Consider the following 19,975-nt stretch of genomic DNA (forward strand, 5'->3'; position numbering starts at 1 on the left):
AGGACAGAGAAAGCCCAAGGAAGTGCCCTTTCCACAGATATATGTGTGTATGTGTGTACTGATTTTTAATCCTTAGATTCAGGGTTGATGAGAATCAGCTGGTTGGGCTTAGAGACTAACAGCAAACACCCGGGGCGGGGGAGTGCAACTGCCAGTGCCCTCACTGCCTTTGGAGCTCAACCTTCAGCAACACCCGTACTAAACTGCTGGGAATCAGAGGAGCTCCCTGGAGCCCGAGGGGCTGTCCCCAGGGTCTTACTGTTTAGCTGGACACAGCCCTGCTTCTCTCGAAGCTTCTGGAACCACATAGCTGGAAGATACTAGCTCACTGGGTAAAGAGGCTAAAAGAAATGGAGAGAAACTTCCCAGGCTGGGGAGCACAGGCCCTATCCCGCGGATGATAAGGAGACCAGAGATGGGATCTGCGGACTCTCAACCACTGCGCCACCAGGGAAGCCCCTGAACACTGTTTTTGTTTGTTTGTTTTGTTTTTAAATTTGAGATGCCGATGATAACAGAGACATATAAGATGAGCAGCAGCTAGTTGCTCTTATTGGGCTAAGTGCTTTACACAGATCTGTCCTGTTTGTGCTCATCATAAGGCAATGAGGTACACAGCCACCTTATTTACAGAAGAGCTTCCCTTGCTTGGCTTACTAAATATTGCCTGCTGCCCCACACAGTGCCAGGAATAAGTAAGCACTCAATAATTATTTACTGAGTAAAGGACTGAACTTAAAGCATCAAAGTTTTGGAAAAGCTTCTGAGCCCCAGATCTCTCCATGGGATTTCGGGAGCATCAGAATGCCACTGGCCTGGCCTTGCAGGATTCTAGCACTCAGATCTAAGCTGTAATGTAGCACCCAGCGAATTACTCTGTAAATTCTAGCAGAAGAGCCAATGGTCAAGCAACCTCCCCATAACAGGATCCCTTCTCTAGCTGCCCAGCACCTTGGACTCCCCCATCCCCACTCCTCGAAACACTTGCTGCTCCCGAAATTATGAAAACTTAAAAGAAGAAATATAAACAGCCTCAAGAAACAAAACTTCTGGACTTCATCTGTAACGGAAGAATTGAACAAGAAAAGAACAGACATACACTTTTTTCTCTTCTATGATTTAAGTGATAACAAAAAATGATAAAACTTGGTGTTGGCAAAGTTGCAGTGAAATAAACATTCTCATTCAGTATTGGTAGAAGTATAAATTGGTGCATTTTGAAAAGTACACTGATAACATGTATGGAAAATCTATAAGAATTCCATCACTTTTCTTCTAGAAGTTTCCCCCTATAGAATATATCTAAAGAAATGGAAACTGATAAATGTGCACAGATACGCCTACTGCAACACATTATAGAAAAACTGGAAATGACTCCCACGCTCAACACTGAAGAAGAGTTAATTAAATTTTATTATATCCAAAAAAATGATGTAGTATGCAGTCATTTGAGATATCTTTATGACATGAGAAAATGCTCACCATGTAATGTTAAATTTAAAAAATGGATACACAATTCTATATACTGTACGACTGCAATTTTGTTAAATATGTGTACTTCCAACGAAAAAGGAACTGGAGAAACTATATGTTATCCCCAGGGTCTGGATTCTTGATTATTTTTACTTTTGTGTTTGGTCAACTTTTCTACAATTTCAAATTCCCTATAATGAGCTGGCTTTTACACTTGTAATCAGAAAAAAAAAAAGAAGTTTCCAAGAATTTCCTATTCTATGTTCTATTACTAATAACATTATAAGAACTAAACTAACGAAATTATATGACCCTTCAAGGTGACAATTCTATATTGGTCTTTATGTGTTTTGATCCCACATAAGGAAATAAAGAGAAGATGTCAACCCCATTCCAGGACGAGGGGGAGGAAGACTTCAGAGCTAAGCAGTTCCAATCAGGTAGACAGTGTGCACCTCAAAAACAATGACCAACACACCTTATAATCCTTTTTTGTGTCTCAGTCCTTGGAAAAACACATGTCACAAGGGAGTGGCTCAATGGGGTTAATCAGTCAGATAAGGAGAGTGGACACCTAAAATCTCATGCTATGTACAATACTCAACTATTTAAAAAATGCACAGTAGTTGTCAACTGGCAGAAAGATTCTAACATTACACACATCTTCATTAAATATCCTTGTTAAGAAAAAATCAGGCTTCAGAGGAAGGACAGAGACAGGGAGAGAGAGGAAGGGAAGTGGAGGGATAAGGAGGAAGAGAAGAAAGAACAGGAGGCGGAAGAGGAGGAAGATGGAGAGAAAGGAGGAGGAGGGGGAAGGGGAGGGGGAGGGAGGGAAAGTGAAAAGTGGGCATTTTCTGAATTAACATACTTAAATGCTGTTTTTCATATTTAATATTTTTAAACACTTGTAAATGGTGTAATTTCCCTTAACACAGCTGGAAAAAGGAGAGTGCGCTGGAAATGAAACTTAAGAAAGAGCGATCTACATAAAAAAATACATTTTGTTTTTCATCAGGTCTATTTTTTTTAAACAGTGAACTTTTTAATAGTGAAATTTTAACATTTCCACTTGTTTTTGATATTGTATCATAAAAGGAAGGAAGAGGTATATTAGAAGACAGAGAGAATCCCAAAACAGACAGCTACAATTACGCAGTGGCCAGGGGAACACCTTTTTCCTTTTCTGGGTCTCAGTTTCATCTTCAGTAACTTACAAGGAATTGACCAGAGAAGGCTAACATTCCTTGGTTCTCTCTGAAGTTATAAATCTAAGAATACTTCATTGAGTGGCCATTTGGGGATCTCAGTACTAGATAGGGGAATGGCCACAAAGGCCAGAGGTACACAGCTCAATTTTAAACACACCATGAACCTCCCAGGAACTCAATAAATACGCGTTGCCTAAACAATTAATGACAGTACCCCCTAAGGAGTGGCATGCAAGTAAACTTCAATTTTATACTTTAAAAGCGGTAAAGACATTTGAGTTTTCCAGAATAAACTGACCAAAACTCAACCAAAGCAAATTCTGGAGATGCAAATGCAGGCAAACTAAATTAATGGCTTGCTCTGGGAAAAGAGAAGGAGTGATGTTTGGGATAACGCAACAAAGAGAGGATGAATGGCTGTCCCTTGAAAGGACGCAAAGTTCCCTGCTCCCACGGTGGCCATCATTAGTAACTGGAGGGAATCAGAAGACCCATCCTTGCAGGAACAGATAAAACAAGAATGGAAATCAGCAAGATACCCTAAAAATAAGACCGAGATACAACAGTGATAACTTGGGAAAACACTCATGATATTTTAAGGGTAAAAGCAGGAAACAAAATAGTATATACAGTACAAGTAGTACATATAAACAAATCTATATATACAAAACACTGGCAGGATACAGATAAAATGTTGAACTATTTAGGTGAGGTCACCAGTGAAATTTTTCTTCCTACATTTTCATCCCCTTCTAATTTCTTTTAATGCCATTTTATCATGAAAAAAATTAAGAAGTACATTTATCATCTTCCACAAAGAGAGGATACTCTTACCTCACCCGATACCACCTTAATGGTATTTAGTATCTAAATAGTGACAATGCATGTTTTTCATTATTTTACCTACAATTTCCTAGATGCTCAAAGATTTGGGATCAGCCTAGAAATCTCGAAAATGTTCAACTGTTTCAGAAGTTTTGAATGAGCCAGAGTCTTTGATGCTCTTAGTTAATGTGAAAGATGGATGAACCCATCAAAGACTACCTATATTAGTATAAGGTAAAGATGATAGACGCATGTGTGGCTCAGGCACCAACTAGTACTTTACTTATCTAGAGATCAGGTTAACCACACCAAGCTGTGATGTACTTTAGATGATTAAACACAACGTATTTTAAGTTCGAGATGTAAATATACGTCTCCTTTCACCCCTGCCTTTTATTTGTATTTAATATCTGAACCATCGGATTAGAGAATGAGTCGCATGGCGCAAAATGCACAGGATTCCATCAGGAAACAGTGAGTTTTTCTCTGATCACTTCCCACAGGCTGTCCTAGGACCTAAAGGTCAGAGCTAGACCCTGTCTGAGTGGGGCTGCAAGAGGTGGAGGCACAGGTGATGATCTTAACAAATAAAGAGTGCCGAGCGGGCACTATTCCTGGAAAAATCATTCTAGATGCCTAATTTCCAAAAGCAGACAGGTAGCTGTATGAAGCCAGGAGTGAGATTCAACCATTTTTGACTCCTGTTAAGGTTATCAATGACTTTCATGTTCAGAAACCCAGTGGTCAGTTCTTTGTCATCATTGCTTTTGACCTCTGCACAGCACTGTATACAAGTGCCAATGCTCTCCTCCTTTAAACAATGTCCTCAATGGGGTTCTGGTTCTCTGGAGTCCCGGAGTTTTCCTCCCATCTTTGACCTCTCCTCCGTGTCTTATGCTCAAACCTCTTAATGGCGTTGGCTTCAGAACCCACATCCTGGAGCCCTTCTCTTTATCGACACCACTGTCCCCCACCTTGGTGAGCTCACCTAGGTTCACGCCTTTACTGACACTTAGACATTCTTATAAAGCCTCAACGTATAGCCCTAGCTAAGACATTTATAGACCCACATATCCAAATGCCCACTTGATATCTCAGACTGAGTGAGAAATAAGCGACTCCAACCTCACATGTCTACAGCTATACTCCTGGTATCCCCTGCTTCCCCTGTCCACTCTCGACAAAGATGCTTGGCTGGACCAAACTTAAATCAGGCTTCTGAACCCATCTGTGTGCTTCCTTGTAAAGCCCAGTTTTAGCAAGAACCCTGCTCAGTCAGTTTAACCAGAACTCTCTCACCTTTGATATCTGATCACCCTTGATATCTGATTGGGTTCCTCACTCTCCACCATCCTCCAGGTGATGTCGAGTCACCCTAGCTTATCTGCAGCAAGAATCTTGTTAGATCAGTTTAGCCAGAATCCCCCCTTACTCCTGATGTTTCCTTCCGGAAAAACTGTCCATCTACTGACCCCCCCCCCCCCGCTTCTTGGCTATAAATTCTCACTTGCCCATGCTGTATCTGGAGGTGAGGTCAGTCTCTTCTTCCTCCTATAAAACCTCACTGCAGCGTTCCCTACACCTATCGAATAAAGAAGGCACTACCGTCTCTAACGAGGGAAATTAAGTAATTTTTTCCTTTAACACCCCCAAACCTGTTCCCCCACAGGCTTCCATATTTTGGTTAGTGGCAGCCCCATCCTTCCCGCAGCTGCTTAAACTGAAAATCCTCAGTCTTCTATCTGACTTCTTTCTTTCTAACCACAATCAATCCATCAGTTGATACCACCCCATCACACGAGACAAAAATCTTCGGAGTAATCCTTGATACAACTGTCTTCAAACTTCACATCCATTCCACCAGGAAATCCTTGGATTCTACCTACAGATAAATTCAAAATATAACTACCAAACTAAACCTGTTAGAATTTCATAAATCCCCTGCCACCTCTACTGCCATACTGATCCTGGCCGTCACCCTGTCTCACTGAGAATTATCACAGCGGACTCCTAACACGTCTTCTTGCCTATCATCTCACCCACCCACCGTCTACTTTCAGAACAGCTTCCAAGGATTCCCTGGTGGTGCAGTGGTTAGGAATCCGCCTGCCAATGCAGGGGACACGGGTTCGAGCCCTGGTCCGGGAAGATTCCACGTGCCGTGGAGCAACTAGGCCACAACTACTGAGCCTGCGCTCTAGAGCCCACATGCCACAGCCACTGAAGCCTGTGTGCCCTGGAGCCCGCGTGCTGCAACTACTGAAACCTGCGCGCCTAGAGCCTGTGCTCCGCAACGAGAGAAGCTACTGCAATGAGAAGCCCGCGCACCGCAAAGAGTAGCCCCCGCTCACCACAACTAGAGAAAGCCCGTGCACAGCAACGAAGACCCAACACAACCAAAATTAAAAATAAATAAATAAAATAAATTTATTAAAAAAAAAAAAACCCACTTCCAGAGTGATCCATTTAAAGCGTGACTCACATCTTGTCCCATCTCAAAGCCTATCCACGGCTCCCTACTTCACTAAGAGATTAAGAGTCCAGTGAGCCTTAACGCCCTACTAGGTCTGGCCCTGTTGCTTCTTGTCCTTGTCCCCCACTACTCTCCTCCTTGGATGACTTTGGTTTGGCCATAGTGGCCAACGTACTCTTTTGAGAACATGCCTTGTCTTTGCTCAAATGCCTGTGCTTCAGTTAGATTTACCCTATTTACAGTTGCAATCCCCTTCCCTCTGGCAACTGGACCTCCCTTATCCGCCTATATTTTCTCCACCACACCTGTCACCTCGTATTTATTTATTATGTTCCCCTACCTGTCCACACCCCCTAGAGCCATAAGCAGAGGCCTTGTCGCTGTGTCATTCACTGCTCTATTTCCCATCAGCTTGAGCAAAACTGCCCAACAGAAATACAATGCCTGCCACACAGGTAATTGTAACCATACTGGAGAAAGTCAAAAGAAACCGTGAAATTAATTTTAATATTTTACTTAATCCAGTGTATCTAAACTATGCTCATTTTAATGTGTAATCAATAAAGAAGAGTTATTCAAATATTTCACATTCTTTTTTCCATACAAACTCCTTGAAAGGCTTTGTGGATTTTAAGCTTACAGCATGTAAGTTTGGGCTAACCACATTTCAAGGGCTCAGTAGCTACATGTGGCCAGTGGTTTCAATATTAGACAGTGCAGCTCTATTCTACTCTATTTTTTTCCTGCTCTATTGTATACTTATTCTATTTTTCTTTTTAATTCTTGGGCACAGCCCACTGAATTGATTTCCCAACCCACAAATGGGTCCCAAAGTGGCCTGTGAAAATCACTGCTCTAAATAAACTTTAAAGAATGTCATGTGTAATGAATGGATTTTAGGACACTTCCTTTGGCCTCCAGCGACTGCTCATGATACTTTAAAAGAGAAATTGACTTCCAGAAATGAGCGGGCTGGAGGAAAGGGTGAGGAAGTGAATATCCATGCCAGTACATGAACCGAAATCATCAAAGTCCATATCCAATGATGCAAGATTTTTTTTAATTAAAAGGTAATTTTATTTATTTTTTATTTTCTTTTCTTTTATTTTATTTTGCGGTACACGGGCCTCTCACTGCTGTGGCCTCTCCCGTTGCGGAGCACAGGCTCCGGACGCGCAGCCTCAGCAGCCATGGCTCATGGGCCCAGCCGCCCTGCGGCATGTGGGATCTTCCCGGACCAGGGCACAAACCCGTGTCCCCTGCATCGGCAGGCGGACTCTCAACCACTGCGCCACCAGGGAAGCCCAATTAAAAGGTAATTTTAAATAACTCACTCCACTGTCAGATGATTAACAAAACATCTAACTACCTGTAATAATATACCATATACATGCTAATATACAACATACAAGGGAAAGTCTGCATAACCTTCACACTTCAAAAAGAGTGCATCTGAACAGAGCACAAATACTTCAAGTTTTTCATTTTTCTCCCCCTCACTCTCAACCCATGCAAAGGCCGTGGAAGTACAATAGTTCAGATCAAGGACAGAGAAGTACAAACTTAAATGATTAATTTCATTTTCCGTTTATGAAAGTCCTACTCACCAGCACACTTTTAAAAAGACACCATCAACTTCAAATCCAAACTCAGCCCTGGGCAGAAGGTGTCAACTTCTAAAACAGACTCAAAATAAGGATTCTACCATTGATATAACATTTCCTCCTTTAAGGTCCTGGATGTTACTAGATACATTAGAAAGCATGTACTCGAGGTTACCACAGGTGTGCTACCCTAAACAGGGTTTTGTTTGTATACATTTTTGAGCTTCAGATTTTCTCTGAGATATCTGAATTGCCAAAGCAAGGCAATACTTCCTACATCTCTGATAAGCTGTTAGGTTTTCACCTAAGCTGAGAACTTCTTCCGAAGATGCTCAAGGTAGGCAGTTTCGATATCTGTGCCCTTGGCAGATGAAAGAGCAAAAGCGTCATTTAAAAAACATGACTAAAACCATGTGTTATTTGTATTTGTACCGTTCGCTGTGAAAAATATGGCTACTTGATAACTGTTGCAAATGTTGTCTTCACTACAAAACTCGCCTTCATGTACATTTCAACAAGTGACTTCTGCTTGAAAAAGAACTCTATTGAGCATATTTCTCTGGAAATCAATATTTAAAATTTATTTTCTTTGAAACGAACATTCAAGAGAGACAGCTCTTGTTTACAGAGTTACTGAGTTTAGCATTATGGCTAACAATGTTTAAAAACAGCTAACTTAAAATGCAAACATTTAAATTCTGAAGTTTAACTGTTGGGAGGCCAAGTCTATTTCTATGGAAATATAAACAGCATGAAAACAGTAATTTTCCCCCCAATGCCATCCCTTGTGAGAATATTTCAGGCCACCATTTGGCTGGATTTAGGAGTAAGAACTCATACAACTCTGAGGTTGTAGGACGGTTAAAAATTTAAATGCTTTGAAGGAACCTTGAAGACATTATGCTAAGGGAAAGCAGTCAGTCACAAAAGACCACATATTGTATGATTCCATTTATGTGAAATATCCAGAAAAGGTAAAACTCTACAGACAGAAAGTAGATTTGTTGTTGCCTGGGGCTGGGTTGAGGGGATTAACTGCTAGTTGGTATGGGGTCTCTCTCTGAGGTGATGAAAATGTTCTAAAACTAGATTGTGATGATGGTTACAAACTCTGTGAATATACTAGAAACCACTGAACAGTACACTTCAAATGAGTGAACTGTAATGTGTGTGAATTATATCTCAATAAAGCTATTAACAAAAAATTAACATGCCTAATAACATTCACAACCACACTGGCATGAAAGATACAAGGAAATCAAGTTAGTCTAACTTAGCTTTCTGATAATAATAAAATACATAAATTCCTGACACCCTGGTCTCCGTGTTAGAGAACACTTTCTCATAGCAACCAATATTTGCCCTTGCGAATACCTGTCACCATCAGCCATAATGTCTGTCTTCCCCTTTACAACATAAACTCCAGGAAGACAGAGACGGTATCCTGCTTATGCAGTGCTATAATCCTAGCACCTAGCACACAATCATCAATAAATACCTGCAGTAAGAATTAACGTATATACACATGTCGCATGTACATGTGTATGTATGTATGAGTGAATGAAATTACTGGACTGAGGCATTTCAACCAATCAAGTTGCTTGTGTCCTAACTGTCGCCTGAAATCTGTTCTCCAATTCTCCCATGCTCCTGGCTACCCAGCGAGAGACATTTCCCAGCAGTCCTTGCAGCTTCTTGTGAAATGATCATAATCTTACCAATTAAACGTCAATGGATGTGATGTGTGCAATTTTTAAATCATTTGCTTCAAAGAAAATTGCTTGCCTTGGACTTCACTGTATTTCAACCATGTAGATAAGGACAAAGGCCCAAAGCAGAGAAGCACAAAAGAGAAAAGAACCCATCCAGTCAAGCCAGACGGGCCAGATTATTAGATGAGACAGGGAAGTAAACTTCTATTTGATTTAAAGCCATTGTATGTTGGAGTCTTTATGTTATATCAGCCTAGTCTTAACTCTGAGTGTTACAACCCAGGCATGGGTATATGAGTATGAAGGGGAGGCAGGATGGAATTCAACGCTTAACTAAACTGACTAGTCGTTTCAGCCAACGTGGTCAGCTGGTATCACTCTTTCCCAGTGTCTTTATAACAACTTCATGAATAGGCAAATAATTCAAATGCTTAATGCTATAAAGAGGTCATTTTGAATGGATTTCACTCGGAATATCGTTGTCACTAAGTAAACATTTGAATCGCGTAAATATACACTTTCAAAAGAACCAATGAATACATTTTAAATGGCTGGATGGCTATTTTTAACTTTGTTCGTAACCAAGAAATCATTTGTAATATGTTAGACACGATGAGTGAAGTCTATAAAGATGCCGTATCGCTCCTTAATCCAACAAAAAAATAGCTCAAATTGGGGGTGGGAGAAAAGCTGCAATGATCACCCTTCCTTTTAGATTGTTTTTAACTTTCTCATTAACAAGCTGACTATGAAACTGAAGCAACACAAAAAAATGAAGTTTGAAGATGACCAATATTTAAAGAATAACCATTTAACTGTAATCTATATGAGCTTCATGATCATCATCAATTAACTCCCACTGTCATTCAGAACTGAATCCAAGACAATGCATTTCACAAACTGGATTTGAAGTTTTAGCAAAAACCTGTGTGGGTGAATTGCAAGTGTTTGGGGGAAGCAGGGTAAAAAAATGACACAGAAACCTATATAGTAAACCACCAAACCACGGCAGCCATGATAGAATGGCATCACTATAATTGTGACCAGAGCAAGTTGTCCTTTTAGCTCCAGTCTTGATGTTTCACATGACCTTGGATAAGTTACTAATGTGACCAGTTTCCCAGTTTGTAAAGTGGGGATTATAATAATTACCAGCTACCTCTCAGGGATGCCAGCAACCAGACCCATTTTGTAAAGTGCTCGTATCTACTTGGAAGAAATTGTTCGATCACTACCCAGTACGATGAGTGTTATTTACGATCTTTCAGACCTCTGAAGCTAACTTGGAAAAATGTCTTCATCTGCTTTTCTGAATTTTCATGGCCACTTTTACGCACATAACCAGTTGTTCCCAGAGTGCCACTGTAGGCACGTTTATTTGCACTTAGGCTGACTGCTAATGAGTCCCAGATTTCGAATTTGGGCATGCCACTGACTGAGGAGCTCCTGGTATCTGAAATCTCTATCCTTTGAGTAGTGTGTAAGATGGTGCTGGTCTCTTGACCATCACTGGACAGCACAGTATCTTTGTTTACGGTTTGTTCACTGGGAAGAAACACTAAGCATTCTATCCATTTTATAAATTTTTTTAGATTTTATATTTTTAACAAATCTTTTTTTCCTTCATGTATAAGAGGTCAAGATATGTAAGGATTAGTTTTTGAAGGATCCTTGAGCTTGTTAAAAGGTAAAAGAGTACATGTAAGTTATTATCTATTTCTCTATCTTATTTCTAAAAAAAAACACAAAAGGGAGTCAAAACACAAATGGAATTGATATTGTAGAAGAAAAACAGTTAATAATATGTTAATTGGGAGTAGGAAAAATGAAGTTGACTTAAAAGCAGAATATCAACAACAAAAAGTTGAAGTTAAAAAATACTACTAAGCTTAAGCAAAAACTCTTACTCTGAGATTCCTAGCAGTCAAGACAAAAAGAAAAATTAGATGAATTCGTTGTTCAGCTTCCTTTGTTTTATGAAAGGAGGCATCAGGATGACAAAATTTTTCTGTTCTCCTTAAATTTGACAAAGGTTTCCTGATTTGCAGGATACTGTATAATACACCATGTTCTTGACAGTAATTATAAAAAAGCTTGTTTTTTCCTCCGCATGGACTACTTTTCCTAGTCAACTAATGACAAATTCCTGAAAACTTTTTTTTCCCCAAACTTGCCCTTGACTCATGATATCTTTAACCTTGAACAGTATCATGGAATTGGGAAAAATCATACTGCACAAATGCAAACATTTTCACGTCATGGGTGTAAGCAACGTCATCATAATGACATCAGTCAGGAGAGGAATAATTTATGCTTACAGGTGATTCCAAATAAAACAGTGAAAACCTACTCATTAAGCCCACTTTTTTGAAGCTGGAGCGATAGTTCATCTTTTCAACCACTTTTCCAGCTTTGTTTCATCACAGTTTTTAGCTGCACCAGAAACCTTTGCTAACAGCACAAAATGAGTTCAGCACCTGGCATGGCTTTCAATGAGGAACACCTTGGACTGAGATCTTGCAGGGATCACAGAGACCAGAACACACAACATGCAGCTGACTAACTGTGGCAGAGACAAAATGCCCACAAAACAGGAAATACTGACTGGACAGCCTTTCAAGAAGGCGGCTGTAGAGCCCTGAAGTAGACTAAAACTGAGAAACTGGGAAGTGCTTTGCCAGAAATCATGCTAGGTAGGACCTGAGAGCCCCAATGACTGGTTGTAATCAACCCGTTCCATGCCAGAACATCTGAAAGGTAACATATCCTCTTTGGAGGACAACTGGGTGCTTCCCACACGGTTTAATTTAAACAACAAAGATAGTGAAATGAGGAAAGTTGGCTGGATTTTTGGGGCCCAAATCAAATGTGCCAGAATGCAACTGGAAAAACAAACCCCTACCTTGATAATGCCTTCTAGAACCCCCAAACCCTGGGTGAGATTAAAAACAAAACCGATCTAAGAATCTTCATATTATCAAAGTTTCACAAAAAAAACCTTGCTCAACTGAAGAATGAGAAGTCTGTATCTTACAAATTCATAAACTCTAATTTGGTAAGGTCTGAGCAAAGGCTTTGCGTTGTAACCAGGCTGGCAAGTAAGTGTTTTAAAGCAGACACAGATCTATCTACTCAATCAAATGGAAACACCATTGGCCAAGATTCAAAAGTAAAATGAAGACGCTTGCTCCTTGAGAAACATCACACTTGAAAGTGACCTGCAAGATGAACTTGAGGGAGGCAACCTCTGCCCTCACCGGAGAGATACTTTGGGAATTAAAAAAAAAAAAAAAATGTAGCCTCTAGAACCATTTTAACCAGAGTGCTTTCTTTGCCCCTGCTCCCAGAAGTGAGTTTGAGAAAATTTAACTTAGTTTTAATTCATCAAGCTACACTAGTCTCTGTGAAAACTTCTAATTTTAAAATCAAGTACTCATTTGATTTTCAAGCAAGGTCAAGAGAACAAGGCAGATGAGCGCTGACATCACAGGGACGTGCCCCACGCCACACGGCAGTGACATCAACGCGGCGTGTTGCTATGGTGCCTGACGATTAATTTCTGAAAGAAGGGATTATAAACCAGCCAGATGAACATCCATCGGATGACACCACTTCAGCACAGAAGACCGACATGCGTTGCTCCTGTTTGCAGCAAGTTAATTCTATGAATCACCACTTTTGTGATGTGAATATTCCTTTCTAACTTTAAACCTACCAAGTCAACAACCAAAAAAAAAAAAAAAAAAAAAACACACAAAAAGGGGAAAGGAGAAAATGGGGGGGGGGGGGGGTGGAAAATGTGACTATCTAAACCATTTGTTAAGAGCAATCTTTTCTTTAAAGGCTTCCGAAAATATGCTACATGCATACTGACACACAAATAAATACATGTATATTTGATAATTATGTAGATCCGAAAAGAACTGAATTAAGATGCCTAGAAGTTGGTAGAGAGAGTCCTAGATGTAATTCCACTAATCATATGTGCATTTACCTTTTTTGGCTTCTGTAAAGCAATCTTCTGTTATAGTCACCTCAAAAGGTCACTTCTTACCCTGAAAACAAAAGAGAATATCAAAATCTGAATGTCAAGACAAAGTAGCAACCACCTATTTGCCTGGGAGAGATGCAAGAAAACCAACCAAAGAACTCAATTCTATTTAATGGCAAAAGACTCTCAGAGTTAATAAAAACCAGTGTCAAGACCTCCACTTACTGGACCATGTGCCTTTGAGCTCTTCAAGACTATAACAACAACTTGGACGGAAAAAGTCAAGATGAAGCGTTTCACATTTTGCCTTTGAACTTTTTCTCATCTTGTTGTCTGTCAATTTATTTCATTTGGAATAACATGTGAGTCATAGGCCTTTGTTTTTGGAAACCAGACTGCTACTTGAACGTGTCTTTGTTTGGTTAACATCCACGACATCTCTAATTTCATTAAAGCAGAGGCTTATTTTTTTCCCCCTTTGCAAGAGTGTTAGTTCTTATACACAAGATGCTTTATGCCACTCTGGACCTTTCAAAATGAATAAAAGCACCACAATTTTCAGCTTGCGGAGGGGTGGGGGGGTTCATCGGTGGGTGAAAGCTGTTCACACAATGTTTTCCACTTAGCATACTTTCTACCAGACCTACTAAGTTCAATAAAAATGGCTCGTGTCAGATGAAATCAACAACCGAAATCAAGCTTCCTAAAACACAAAGGAAGCACGGTGCGCATCTAACTCCTGCATCTGCATACTCCCTTATGCAAAACAGTGTATAATCCTTTAAGAAACATTACAAGCTGCCTCTCTCTGCCCATGTAACTGGGATCAACATATGGCACAAGTGAAAAGAAAAACATTTGTTTATTAATTTAGATCAAGTAACCAACAGGGTACAGGATTCATTCCACATCGATTGACCAGATGCTCATATATACATATACTTTCTTAAGATGGTGAAGTCATACCATCTTATTACTAAAACGTTAATATCCTTTTGCTTACTCTTCAGAACAATATGTCATGAAGTGGTTTAAATTTGATACAGAATATATCTCTGCTCATCCCTCGGCTGTTGGCCCTGAATGTGGAAAGGCAAACATCACTGACAAGAGTTAAATCTTATTTCACTAGGGCTAAAAATTTGAAAGTGGTACTTTGGTGTGTACTATCTTTGAGGAATTGATCGGAGGCCAATTTATGACATTTCCACCAGCAAGTGTATGCAGATTCTTGCCATTAAGATTGGGAAAAAATGCAGGCTCTGAGTGAAATCATAATTTTCATGTTTACTGTAAGAGGAAATTGGAGGTTTTCACCATAAATGTTCACCATTTGGGTGGGGGAAAACCCTAGCTCTGGGACTTGAAATTACTGTTTTGCAACCTGCCCCAAACCTTTTTGTTTTGACACAAAACAATTCAAATCGAAAATGAAAATCGTGTGCTTTACTGCTGAGGTGTGTCGCCAGGGATTGGTTTCTCCAGCGGTGAGAACTTGGTTAGAGCGCAAATGGTGATAAGAAAACAGAGCTGTGATGGTCGGGTCCTCGAGGTAATGCTGAGATCTACAAAGCAGCCCCGCCCCACGCCAATAAGAAGAGCTCATGAGACACGAGGCTCGGCAACCGTCTCACACAACAGAAATTTCCATCTCCACCACTCATCCAATCTTAAATGGAAAGTAAGTGAACTCTGGCAGACCCTACTCAATTCGGGGCAAGAACGCCCTTTCTCCCTCCTTTTCACTTGAGATGTTTTCTAACGTGTGCACTCTAAGCTAATTTTCATTTTTATCTATTGAGTTGCATCTATTTTTGCATTTTTGGCAGTCAGGTCTGTAGTATCAGACTTTGCAATGCAGATAAGATTGCACTGCAAAGATCATATAGGCCTGGCAAACAATTGCACCTTATTAAAATTTAATGTTTGTAAAAAACAAACAAACAAAAAAAGCTGCCGAAAATGCTTACTTTGAATAAAGTTATCTCTAGTGTTGTATTCAAACCTGCAGAACATTTCCAGGTAAGTACTGCGTCTGTTTCTCTACTCACCTATAGCTACCTAGAACAGTAGGTAAGTGAACATAGAGCAAAAGTATAAGCTGGTTCCCCCTCACGGATTTTATAAGCGTAATTTTTCCCTGGAGGAAAAAAAATTAATAATAACAATATTATACAATTGACCCTCCAACTTATAATCACTAAAGCAATACAAATTTGGCTACATTTAATTTTTACTTAGACATAAAAAATTGGCAGTGGGATACAAACCCTATTTTTTTCCATTTTGAAGTTCCATAAATTTTAATGCAAATGTACATTTGACCACTCATTAATTTATTTCTGTTGATTTTAGTTTTTAGTATACATTAGCAAAGTAATCTAAAAGATATTTTTCCAGCTTTGCTGAGAAAAGATTAATAGTTCAACAGCTGTTTGCCATCATACTAAATTAAATGAAATGTGTCAATATAATAGACAAGAAAATTAGGGAGTAGTTCTGGGGCCTGAGTCTGCCTCATTACTAGCCTACAAGAGTCAGAAATCAACAACTAGGAGAAAAATCTGCATTTCATTTTTTTCCAGAGCATAAAACCTCCATTTCCAAAACTGCTATTAAAAACAAAACAAAACAAAACACTTCACCTTATCAAATATATCAACGACATACCTGTATGCTTACTGGCAGCACAAGCACCAAAACTAAAAATTAAACAATTACGTAACGCTTTTAAGTTAAAAAGAAAAAGAAAAATATTGCCCTGCAGCCCCCTTGTCTCCTCTTAGAAAAAATGCAGGCACCAAATGAATTTCTTTTTTTTTTTCTTTTTCTCTCTGTCTTAAGTTTCCTATTGGTTTTAGGTTTTTAAAGGTGAGCCAGGGATACGGTAAACAGAAATTACTTATTTTCCTTGATGTCATTCTCTGTACAATTAAGATCCTGTGAACACCAGAAACTGTTCTGAGTGTGGCCTCTTAACTATTGTTTGCGATAATGTTATTTACCTAAAGCTATTTGTTGACCATAAAGACCTTGACCACGACATTACTCTTCAGCTGAGATCCCTAGGTTAGGAGACTAATGTACCTTCCTCTTCTCCTCTGTCTGCCCAGTTCCCCCTATTCCCCATTAGGAATTTCACTCTCTAGACCCCTTAGGTTACTACAATGCTTCAATTTCATACTTTCTATCAGTATATTTGCCCTTAATTTAACCAGTGTGATCCTGCCAGTTGGTATGGCCTAGCTGGAAACGAGGTGCAGGTAAAACGTGGAGGTGTATTTTATTTCACAAGAAGAAAAATGAACAATATATGCTCTTTTTTTTTGCCATTAAAAATATTTCTCTCTATTCTTTCATGGCAGCTCAAGGAAATGATCTGCATCAGGATTTCAGCATTATATTTCATTTTGTACAAGTATACAAGAGACTGTGAAGGACAGCCACCTTATTTCATTGCAACCTTCAGTCCAACGAATGCTGGCTGAGAACCTACTGTGTGTCAGTGTCCCTGGGATGCGAGGATGATGAACGCCAGCTCCTGCGCCATGACGAAGGTGGCAGTTAGGAGTTTCATCTCTGGCTAGAGCAACCCTTCTCTCGAAGTCCAGAACCGGGGTTCAAACTTCCCATCCTCCCAAATATCCCCATCAAATGACATATACTTCATGTGAGAAAACAGAAAATCTCAAAGGGCCAATTTCCAAGAGATGGCTGTCTCTTTAAACCTGTGAATCTTAACTCATGTGGCTTTTCTGTTTTGTTTTTCAAAGATGTCCTAGAAAAACAAAACTATCTTCAACACAAACTCGACTAGCTGAGAAATGATAATACAAGGGTCACTTCATTTTCTTGCACTCAAGACAAGAAAATCCACTTAGAAATCAACCTTCTTTTTTTTTTTTTTTTCCCTCGGCTCTAATAACTTCCAATACTGAGTCAGGCTTACAATAAGAAAGAGGAAGGAGAGAGGGAAGGAAGTGAGAAAAGAAGGAAGAAAAGAAGGAAAGAAACAGGGAGAGTACACGGGGCGGGGGTCGGGGGGGAAGGAAAAGGAAGTAAATTAGAAAGAAAAAGAAAAGGAAAACTATTGTGTCGAGCAGGTCTCTGGGACCAGAGGCGACCCTGGCCATCACCCAGGTTTGCTGGTTTACAAGGGGCCGCATCTCCTTTACTTCTCTTTATCAAAGAAAAATCTACCACAGGGGATCCGTCACTGCCCCTACGTCCCCCTCCTATTGCTGCGAGGAACATTTTACTTCCCTTCTCCCCACCCTCTGGGACCGTCAACTAAATCAGAGGACCTAACTTGAGGTCCGTTCTAGTAAGAAGAATCTGAACTACTCTACATGAAGCAAACCCCATGGTACAGGCAAAACCTGGCCGAGGCTTTGCCTGTGGAAGTACTTCAGGCCCCCCGCAACTCCATGTTGGCCCATCTCATTTGGAAAACACCACTCTCTCTTACCTTAAAGGAAAGCAAAACCTTGGTCATGGTCCTGTGAAAATATTTTATAGGTATCCCTTAGCAGGCTTTAAATGTTGAAACTTAAAAACAATATTTGCTGTTTTCTCTTTGAAGCTCTAACAAAGCCTTTGTTTTAGATTTACGCGGAGTGTGTGCAACAAGAGTTAATAATCAAATCCATCCCAGCCCCCATAGATGTTAAACAAAAAGATAAAAGAAATGCAAATAGCTATTGTCATGGAAAGTTAAAGTACCTGTCTGTATTTTTAAGTGAAAACTATTATCTCTATCAATCAAAATTTAAGAATACAATAGCGCTAATCACAGAAGGTGCTCTGGCGGAGTTACTTTTCCTCATGAAAAAAAAAAGTATTCTTCCCCTTAAAAACCGAGCATAAAAGTCATATACTTACAATTAGACAGGGTATTTGTAATTTTATTATTAAAAACCTTCAGCGGCCTCACTGCTAACAAATGCTTCTAAGTCTCTAGACTGATTTGTACCTAAGAAGACCCAAGTCCCTACATATTTTAATAAGGTTGATGAAATTGGATTCACATTCTCACGGTTTCCGACCTGCGGGGGAACAGCACACTCTTCTGTTGAAAAGAGTCACTCAAACAGAGGCAACAGTTAACTGGCAATGAAAACTCCTTTCAGACCCTGGACACAATTCCTAGCCTCTGAAATATCTTTACATAGGGCGTATCTTCCCTTGGATGGCTCATCCTTCTTAATTGTGGCCACTGAGTTTTGAATTTCTCACACGATTTCTACCATCATACCCCAGAATGATCAAAGTGCACAGCGTGTCAATTTCTCTAGGTCTCTCTCTTTTTTCTTTTTTTAATTTCACTTTTAAAAAAGACTGGATTAAGACCCTGAACATCGTACTTTCTAAAGACAGTACAGGAACAAAAAATATCAAGACCCCGGATAGTAAAACCAACAGCGCAAGATTAAAATTCCTAGAGTAAACAGTGAAGCCAGGATGCCATTATGCAGGCTGAGCCTGGATGCATGTCTCCTCCACCATGGGGCCAAGAGGCTGTCATCTTCCCCCCAGCAAGATCAGATTTCCTTCCCTCCCAACCGCCGCTCTGCACAGCACGGCCAACATCTCCAGTGTGCTATTAATATCAATGAAGAGACGATTCGATTTCCACTGAAGAAAACCCTTCCTATTCCGGCACAGACTTTCGGGGAGGACCCTGGCCTGGGGATAGACAATACAGCAGCAGAGTTTCACTGCTTTCTTACAGTTCGGTCTCACACACTGTTTGAAGGCTTTTAGCAAACAATGGCAGCATTATCTGCAGGACAGTTACAAAACAGGATTTGTTAGGACAAAGAATAATAAAGCTGTTCTCTTTCTCTCTCCCCATCTTCCTCTCTCTGCTTCTCTCCCCCCTGCCCACCCCCACCCCCCACAGTTCCCAAGAGCCTCTCTCTGCCAGTTGAAAATTCAGCCACATTTCCTGAGAGGCACCTGTACTTGTCTATTTCAACGCCGCCAACCAACTGACAACGGCCCAGGAACCGGGACCAGAAGAGCAGGCAAAGTAGCCTCTCAACATTTGGAAAATGAAACAAAAGTATCAGCCTTGGCTTCGCACACACTTACCCGTGCATGGTGAGGAAGGGAAGCTTTGGGGCCGGAGAGGCAATTTTCACACAACGGAAGAAAGTTGAGAGTTTGTAAGGGAGAAAGTACAGGCGCTGGGAAGCCTGCGAGCTCTCAGGGCTCCCAGGCTGGCGGCAGTGTGAGGAAGGATTGAAGGTATGTGGGCTAAACACAACAAAAGCCACTGCCTTACTCTAGATTAAATATGCAGGAAGAGGCCCCTTTGCATAAACACAAACACTCAGCAAATGAATAACTGGCTCAATCAGACGCCCGCTGTGCCTTCTACCTGTCCTCTCTCTGACGGGAGACACTGCCTGTTCCAAAGGACAAGGACTAAACAGGAGACAGTAAAATGTTCTGTTGCTATAATAACAATTAAAATGAATTGCATTCATTAGTAATTAAGAACTCACTCCTGGGTGGGGGGGGGAATGTATGGCAGAGGGCGGGCAGGGCAGGGGGACATGGGGAATACAGGGCTATTGTTGTATCTCTAGCACTCCAAAAAGAACCTGGCCTAAGACACATCAGCAGAGTTTTGCTGTAACTTGAATTTAGATCTCTAATATTCAGTGAGAGGTTTGAACAAT

At 40.4% G+C, this 19,975-nt stretch overlaps 1 protein-coding gene across 6 annotated transcripts in view; it reads right to left on the reverse strand.

Annotated features, from left to right (window-relative positions):
- FOXP1 (forkhead box P1) overlaps positions 1-19,975 on the reverse strand; it is a 597,337-nt gene that overhangs the window by 312,696 nt on the left and 264,666 nt on the right. For 5 of the 6 annotated variants that reach the window (XM_027121390.1, XM_027121389.1, XM_027121386.1 and 2 more), the window contains one exon: positions 13,293-13,353. The exons of the other annotated variant lie outside the window; for it this stretch is intronic. The gene's annotated coding sequence lies outside the window, so the exon portion shown is untranslated. The remainder of the gene's footprint in view (positions 1-13,292; positions 13,354-19,975) is intronic. 6 annotated transcript variants of the gene reach the window in all.

Source organism: Aethalodelphis obliquidens, unplaced genomic scaffold, assembly GCF_003676395.1.
Source record: "Aethalodelphis obliquidens isolate GAN/ISIS:26980383/991018 unplaced genomic scaffold, ASM367639v1 scaffold22, whole genome shotgun sequence".
NCBI classification, from domain to species: Eukaryota; Metazoa; Chordata; class Mammalia; order Artiodactyla; family Delphinidae; genus Aethalodelphis; species Aethalodelphis obliquidens.